We start from the raw sequence: 8,117 nt of genomic DNA, 5'->3' as shown, positions 1-8,117 counted from the left end.
CTCTGTGTAAAACTCTGCGAACACCCGCTCGAACGAGGCTTAGAACGTGTGTCGGCCCCCGAACGCGACCGCCGTGTACCGCTATGCAGCGCGCAATCCACACTTGGTAGCTTATCTCTACGGCTAAGAGAGTGAACTGCCGTCTATCCCGGATTGGAACGGGGGGTTGAAGCAGCGTTTGAATGGTGCTCCAGCGAATCTGTGGAACCCCATACAGCTCCTCAACTCTGTGCCACAAAACGTCGGGAACGAGACACTCACGAAAAGCGTGCTGCGCAGTTTCATGGCTAGAAAAGAAAGAACAGCTAGGCGAGGTGAGACCATAAGGATAACCAGCACATAAATATGTATATATGTATGGGCATCGATAACCAGCAGCCGATTTTTTGTATTGTTGACTCTATGAGATGAGCCACTGAAGATTGTGTACTCATTGTGTACATTTTTACCGTTCTTTGAGTGATTAGATGAAAACTTCAAATTATTTTGGAAAGGGCCAGGTGTTAGGAAAAATACTACATCCGAATATCACGGTGTTGTACTGAGCTTCAGCTTTACGTTCCTTATGTACTTTTCTGGCTTGGCACGAGCGTATATATTTATTAAGACAAAAAAAAAGTTAGCCAGGCAAAGAGCCGGCTTGCTATTTAAAAAAACGGAAAAGAAAACGAAGGAAAAGGAAAGAAAAAAGAAAAGAGACACTAGAACAACGTCACATGCAGGGGCATTAGCTTGTTGGTAACAGTAACGTGGTAACTGAATCCATTCGTACAGAAGGGCCTCGATGTAAACAGGAGTATGAAGAGGAACGCGAAGGTATGGCGGGCTAGAAGGAAGGCGGAAGGAAGGCGGGCTAGCCCGACATAGCGAAGGTTAGGTGGATGATTACGATGACCATGGGTCAATGTCAGCGGCAGCAAGTGGCAAGAGCGTACAGCAGCTGACACCTTTCCGAATAAGCGAATAAGAATGATACTGGTTCGGGCATATCGTTGCAAACTATTTTGTTAATTTCTAATAAACCGTTAAAAGAGAGAGAGAGAGAGAAACGAATGAGACCAAGTCAGGTTCCAGGAAAACAAATCGGATGACTAATGAGGTCCGTTACGGATGAGTGAACTTAGGATTGGGTGCACACATAACAGAAATGAGACCGAGACAACAGTCGTAGGAAAAGTAACAAAAACAATTTATTAAAGGGATAACCTACTATTCGAGTAAGTGCAGGATGAAGTTAAGAAGAAGTATGCAATGCAACGAAGGGTACCTTGTTCAGGACAAAGACGACACCAGGATTTGCCAGCCCTTTAAATGTTGCCATCATGGCGTCATGTGATGTCTTGATCTAATGACAGCCACCAGACCCGTCCCTCTCACCCCCCCCCCCCCCTGCTTTCACAGACACACACGCACGCGGCGGACAAGACGTGTCCCGAAAAAGAAGCTTTCGACGCAGCGTAGACATCCCGGTTGTTGCATAAATAGCATTACAGTTGTTAAACAGTTCGTCTATTTGTTACTTTTTCTATTCTTCCTCTCCCGCATCTCATTCATTTTTACTTGTATGTAATTTCGTAGCTATCCGCCTTTTCACATTGTTAACACGTACACAACAGCCGCATTTTGTACTCCAGTTTCTTGCACCAACAGCTTCTTCAGACCAGATGGTCCAGTCCACTTAGTATCACCCAAGGCCAAGGCAATGGGATGAGGAGCTCCGCTGCATGTACCATCCGACGCAACCCTTGCTCCGTGGGCTGGCATAATAAAGTTCATGTCCGTTCAGTTGTACATGCGAAATTTTCAGCTGCGTGTAACAGGTATAAAAAAGTAATGTGCCTTTAACATGGCGCATGTATTTCATGTTCGTGTCGCACTGGGCTGACTGCAAGAATGAGAGTAAACATGGATGGTTCTAAATAGGGTAGCGTAGCTGTTATTGCCCCAATAAGCGGTTGTTTCACACTTTTATAGCTTTATTTATTTTACGCTTTATTTTACGGCACATGTCATGAAACATCAAACCATTATCGGAGACCGCTTGCCAGTGTTAACTAGCGCATTTTTATTGATAGTGGTACCATCAGCCCCTGGTGTCTCATCGGGGACGATTAGGGCCATCCATTTCAGCACATATTTCTGGCTTCAGAAAAATGAAACGCCAGTTCCCGTTCGCAGAGAAAGCACGCTGGCAGTAGTGGACACAACATGTAGAAAATATACCCTGGTATTCATAGATGGAATTCCGTCAGTGATGGATCATCTGCAACCTCTGTTATAGCAGCGAACAGCGCTCCTCGTCAACCTATGCGGAGATATATGCCATATAGGCCTATACCGCTATACGTCCTGAAGACAGTGCTTGAATACAAACCCCGTTACTGGGTGGTATATACACCGACTCCAAAGCAACACTGCAGTCTATCAGAAGACCTTTGGCACCAGTGGTTGTGAGGATTCTAAAGGTGCACAAAATACTAGAAGAGAGGGGACAGGCCTGCTCTGCTGTGAATCCCTGGCAGCATCGGAATACGAGGCAACGAATAAGCGAACTCGACGGCTGCAGCTGCCCGCCGCAATTCTAAAGTCGTGCCAATCATGCTCTCAAAACGCGATAGTCGATCCCAGCTTTCAACCATGGTATTAACCCTGGCCGCTCACAGTAGTGTCATGACATCACAGAGTGGCCATCGTGCTCTACGCGGTGGAACCCTCACTGTCCTTCAGCATGCCAAGCAGCCTTCGCCCTCACTCCACGCCCCTCGTGCGTCGACTGCGGCTGAACGTTGCTTCTATCCCTTTGTTTCGGTATATATGTTCGGGCCCAGCAGCTCAATGCTGTGCACAACCTGCACTGTCCCAGCTACCAATGTATTGAGCACATCCTCATGGTCTGCAAAGGGAACGATACACCCTTATGTGTAAACTAGAAGCCATCGATACTAGACCATACGGCATACCCAAGATTCTTGTGCTTTGGCGAAATTCCACACACCATGCATCACCTGGTTCTTCGATGACTTTACGACCTTTCTAAAAGCCACAGCACTGCTGGACGAACTCTACGCCGTTGCCTTACTACATTCGCGTGAAATTTAGAGTTCCGTCCACGTTACCTCGGTCTATCCAGACGCTCTTACACAGGTTCCGTCTGAACGTGCCATACGGGCGGCAATTCCTCCATAAAATTGGGAAGGCTGATTCAGCGAACTGTACACTTTGTGCAGCCGTGGAGGACACTGAGCACGTTGTAGTGCACTGTTCCAGATACACACCTCAAAAGGTCTACCGTGAAATCTGCTCTCGACCGACTGGACAAGCGCAACTTTGACCTGTAAAAGTGCTGGGCCCATGGCCACCTGACAAGAGGGATGCTGCCTTGTCAGCACTTGTGACATCTATTGAGAGCTGTGCGTTGGAGTCAAATCTATTAGGATCGTGTGATTCACTGCGCGCTACGTTAACCGGTGATTTGGCCTTTGGCCGATAGTTATGGCCAATGTGGACACTTCACTACCCCACAGTACAAACGTCCATTCCGGGTCTTAGGAAAAAGAATGCTGTGCCAACAGTTGTGGCCTGCCAACTGACCGACCTTGCACCACATCCATAGCCACCATGGCATCGAACCCAAGTATACACTGATGCTTCACTCTTTCTAGTTGGGTCGTCTGCTGCCTTTTACATCCCAGATGATGGGGTTGAACACAAATTCAAACACCCTCTTATGTCATCAGTGGCGTTGGCCTCTTACTCTGCTGCAGTCATCAGTGATACCTACACCGCGATCATCGCCCTGCACTCCGAACTTGTATCCCTGGGACACGGCGTGGTGTTCCAATGGATTCCAAGCCATGTCGGACTTTCTGGCAATGATCGTGCTGACGCTCTTGCTCGGCAACCCCACGACACTGAGCAACCAACTGCCCTTGCCCTTACGTTCTCCATGTGCCAGCTGAAAATCCGCCGCCGTACTGCCAACTGCACGCAGCTCTTTCAGCAAGAAGCTATACGCACCAATGCCTGCCTTAAATCCATTGACCCGCTAATGACACATGCTGTTCCTGGCCGCATCCCGCGCATCGAGGAGTCGTTGCTACATCGGCTGCGGCTGAATGTGGCACGAACTCCACTTCTCCTGTTTAATATGAGCCAACTTCCATCACCTCCTTACCTCACGTGTCATGTGGAAGCTGACGTGCAACACATACCCCTTGCATGCCAGCAGTACGAAGATCGCCGGTCCAGTCTCCCGCGCCGTCTCGCTCATCTAGGCTACCGAGAGCTTTCCCTCGCGGTGCTACTTGGCCCTACTCAGCACGCTGAAGTCACGTCTGCGCAGACACGATTCCTTCGGGAATCTAAACTCCTGGGCACTCTCTGCTACCCCCTGTATGACTGTCTGCACAACGACTAGTGAAGGAACTGTCTTTTCCTGTACTTCTTCATAATCTTCTGTGCCTCTGCTGCTTCATCTTCCTCTTGTTTGTTTGTGTTTGTATTTGGGAATAGCAAGCCTACATCATGGCTAACGTTTCCCCTAGTTTTGTTTCTTTCAGCATTAAACATAACCCCCCCGCCGATAGTTATCACGAAAACGGCGGGTTTTACTGTTTATGGGAGGAGCCGAATTTGTCGTGTGACGAATTCAATCTCTCCCTATTAATATTTTTTCGTCAACATCAACATCAACATCTAGTGTGTGGTAATTATATCAAGCAACATGCAACGGGGTAAGGGTCTCGCAGCCTATCGGCGAGGAACCACCCTATGACGTCATCATTCATCATTTAGGTGTTTTTCTTTGCGCATTTTTCATATTCATCTTTGTTTCGTTATTCAAGTGATGACGTCAAGAAACAGGTTTATATGAAGCAACATCGTAAAAAGAAGGAAGACAGAAACGTAGCAGGGATAGCACGGAATTTTGCCATCAAAATATTCAACAGCGAGTGGCGCACGAACTTCACGATCCATTCAAAAGTTTCATTTTTTGAACGGCTCGTTCTTCGCCTTTCCAAATATGTCCACATAGCATAAACCTATACCGTACTATTTAAGATCGCTCGATTAACCGAAATAGGTGTTTCAAAAGTCACAGGAGGACACTCACGAATGCCAAATGCCAAATACAATATGACAAATAACTTCATCTATCTTGGGAATGGTCCCAGGCTCTGCAATTATATGCAGCCCAATTACACCATCGATTGCTTTCTTGCGTGGCGAAGCGCAACTCATAACTTGCCACATCACATTTCCTTCACGCTTGGCTCGCATTCCATGCTGGTTCGATAATAAGGGTTTGCAAGGGTTTGTTCAAACGCTACAAGCTCCGTCAATGTCCCAGTAGCAATTTCGTTTCACATGCTGTGTAGGAATATGATGGAGCATCCTAAAGTTCTTCAGAATACAGTTCAATGAACGACGAGCACAGGAGCGCTACCGGACACACATCAACTATACTTATGCAATCCGTATGAAATAGAATCCGATCCACAGTTTCCTTGCTCAGAAACTGGTAGCGTCTTTCTCGCATCTTTGTTTATATTACTGGACTGGCAATGTGGGTGGGATAGTGATTACATGTTGTCTGCACAGGCAGGGGCATGGGCAAGGTGCGAAGGCGGAGTGTTGTTCTGCTTCCAACTCTACAATGCATGACTCGAAAAAGACTACACTATGCAGTAAATTGTCGAAATATGAATGGCCAAAATTTCTGAGAAATCATTCATAAATCGGGGTATTCGCAAGCCGAGGTTTTGAATAAATGGAATATATGGTGAGTATTAGAAAGGAGGACGTTATGGAACGCGTTAAAATCCCCATTTTTAAAATACACGAACCATCTTGCTCAATGTGAACTTGCACTTCACGTTTCTACCTTTGTCACCTCTCCTCTCGTCGCTCACATCTTCAACAGAACGCCAATCGCTTTCGCTTTGCCCCGCCCGATATGTCCATTTCAGAGTCCGGAAGGACAGCCGTTTACCCGTTCTTGTCCCAGAAACCTGAGTCCCCCTGGTGAGTTTGCTCTCAGTCATCGGCAGACCCGTGGTACTTTGTTGACATTTGGCCGGGATAGCTTACTCCGTTCAGTGGCCGACTTCAAAAACCCTCCAGTATTTCAGGATCGTCCCCCAAAATACGTGCGCTGTTCGAATTTCGAGGGTTAAAAAACAAAACACGAGGGAGAAATGTAAGGACAATACATGTCCCGTCCCACGAGGTGCTGTTCATAAAAGGAGGACATTCGTAAAGCGAGTGTTCGTAAGTCAAGGATTGACTGTACATAAGCAGGGCGTCCCCAATGTGTTTTCTCAATCATTTTCCCTCGGAACAGCATCAGCGCACCAAAAGGAAAATATTTGTCATTTCGCCGGACTCCTATTTTTCATTTATTTTTTAAGAATTAGGTTAATTTCCATCTACAACGACAGCGGTGACCCCGAATAATTAATTACAAAGTCCATTAACCAAAATTAATTAAGACAACGCCTCAGGAAGTAACTATGCGGCCATAAGGTGGCCCACTTACCGAGAATATATCTCCAATTGTTGTAATTGTAAAGGCATTTCCATATTCTTTTTAAAAAATCCACTGTTTGCGAGGATAATCTGTGCCATATATGGCTTACAGCCACTCACTGGTTATTGACAAAGATAGCTATCTTCCAAGCCGAAGACTGGACCCGTGCTCTTCCTATGCGGACTGTTCTGTCTGTGTGTTTTCGCTTATGTTTCTTGGGCAAATGTCGGCACTGTTCCCTGCGAAGCCAGCCCAGACCATAATCCCCGAGTAGCCACCACACGGGCACGTGACAAATAGAGCGCTCGAGAGACGCATGAAAGTTAAATACTACACTAAATGTACACTATCATTAAGAAACAAAGTGCAACGATGGAGGCAGATATAAAAACTCTGGTAAAATGCAAAAATAACAACAAATAAATCGTGACTATGACATGGGATGATTCACCGTTGGAGAGCATACACACACGCGAAACATTAGATGTGAGATCTGGGATTGAAGTTAAATGAGCTATGTACAGGAAGTTTTAGACATAATTGAGCTGTCCTCCACTGGGGCTGTGCTACGTCGATCAAAAGGAAGATGACGAAAAAAAAAAAAAAAAACACGAAACAAGCACCGATTGTCATTGGGATACAGAGTATGATATTACAGCGTCTGGAGCAAACCGGTAGACACTAGGAACTCTAAAACATTAGAAGATATCGGCGGTGTTGCAATAATTGCAGACAGGTTGAATGTGTCTTGTAGCGCATTCAACGGAGCACCGAGTTGCCGCCTCTCCGTTGCGCACATTCAATTAGTACGTCCTCAATATTCGCCACGACGCCGCATTTGGAGCATAGGCACACAGTATCCGATCCGGTAAAATGCAAGCCTCCTACATAACACGGTGAACAGGAGTCGGTGAGATGACAAAAAAAAAAAAAAAAATGGGGCGCTATCGTTTTGGGTGTCGGATTGACTTTGGTGACTTATAATTCAGTGTAGTTATTTTTATTGACCAACTTAGGCAATTAACGAATTCATTAAAAGTTAAAAGGATTATATCGCTGTAATTAATTTAACACGACACGAAACTGTAACGCCAAAACGTTACATGAAGTTTGTTAGGAGGTGTCTGTCGCATGAACGATTGCAAAAACCTAAATTTTATGTCAAAAGCGAACTTATTTCTTGTGTTTCTGCAAGTTAAACCTTCTCCGCAGAAGGGAGTACCTGTGGCAGCCCTTCTTCTCCCCGCGCATTTAGGGGCAAGGAAGAAAGCGCTGTTTTGGCGGAGCGACAAAAATGACCACTCTATAGGCCGTTATTTCCGGGGTCGTTTCCTCCAGTTATGTTCACTCAATCTCTTTTCTGAAGGCGGCAACGGCACCAGCGCCCCCAAAGTAGCAGATGTTGCCATTGCACCGAACTTCTCTTTCACAATTAAAGGTACCGTATAATGCAGCAGACATGCAGTTTATGTTGACGGCGTAGATTAACAGCTTGTTGCTTGTAAACCCAGCACATAGAAGCTATTGAGGTGACGGTGAACGCTTAATATTTTTTTATTTGCCAATAAAATTGCGGAAAATGGCTCGG

This window comes from Ornithodoros turicata, chromosome 1, assembly GCF_037126465.1.
Source record: "Ornithodoros turicata isolate Travis chromosome 1, ASM3712646v1, whole genome shotgun sequence".
NCBI classification, from domain to species: Eukaryota; Metazoa; Arthropoda; class Arachnida; order Ixodida; family Argasidae; genus Ornithodoros; species Ornithodoros turicata.
Note: the sequence above shows the minus strand (reverse complement) of the source record.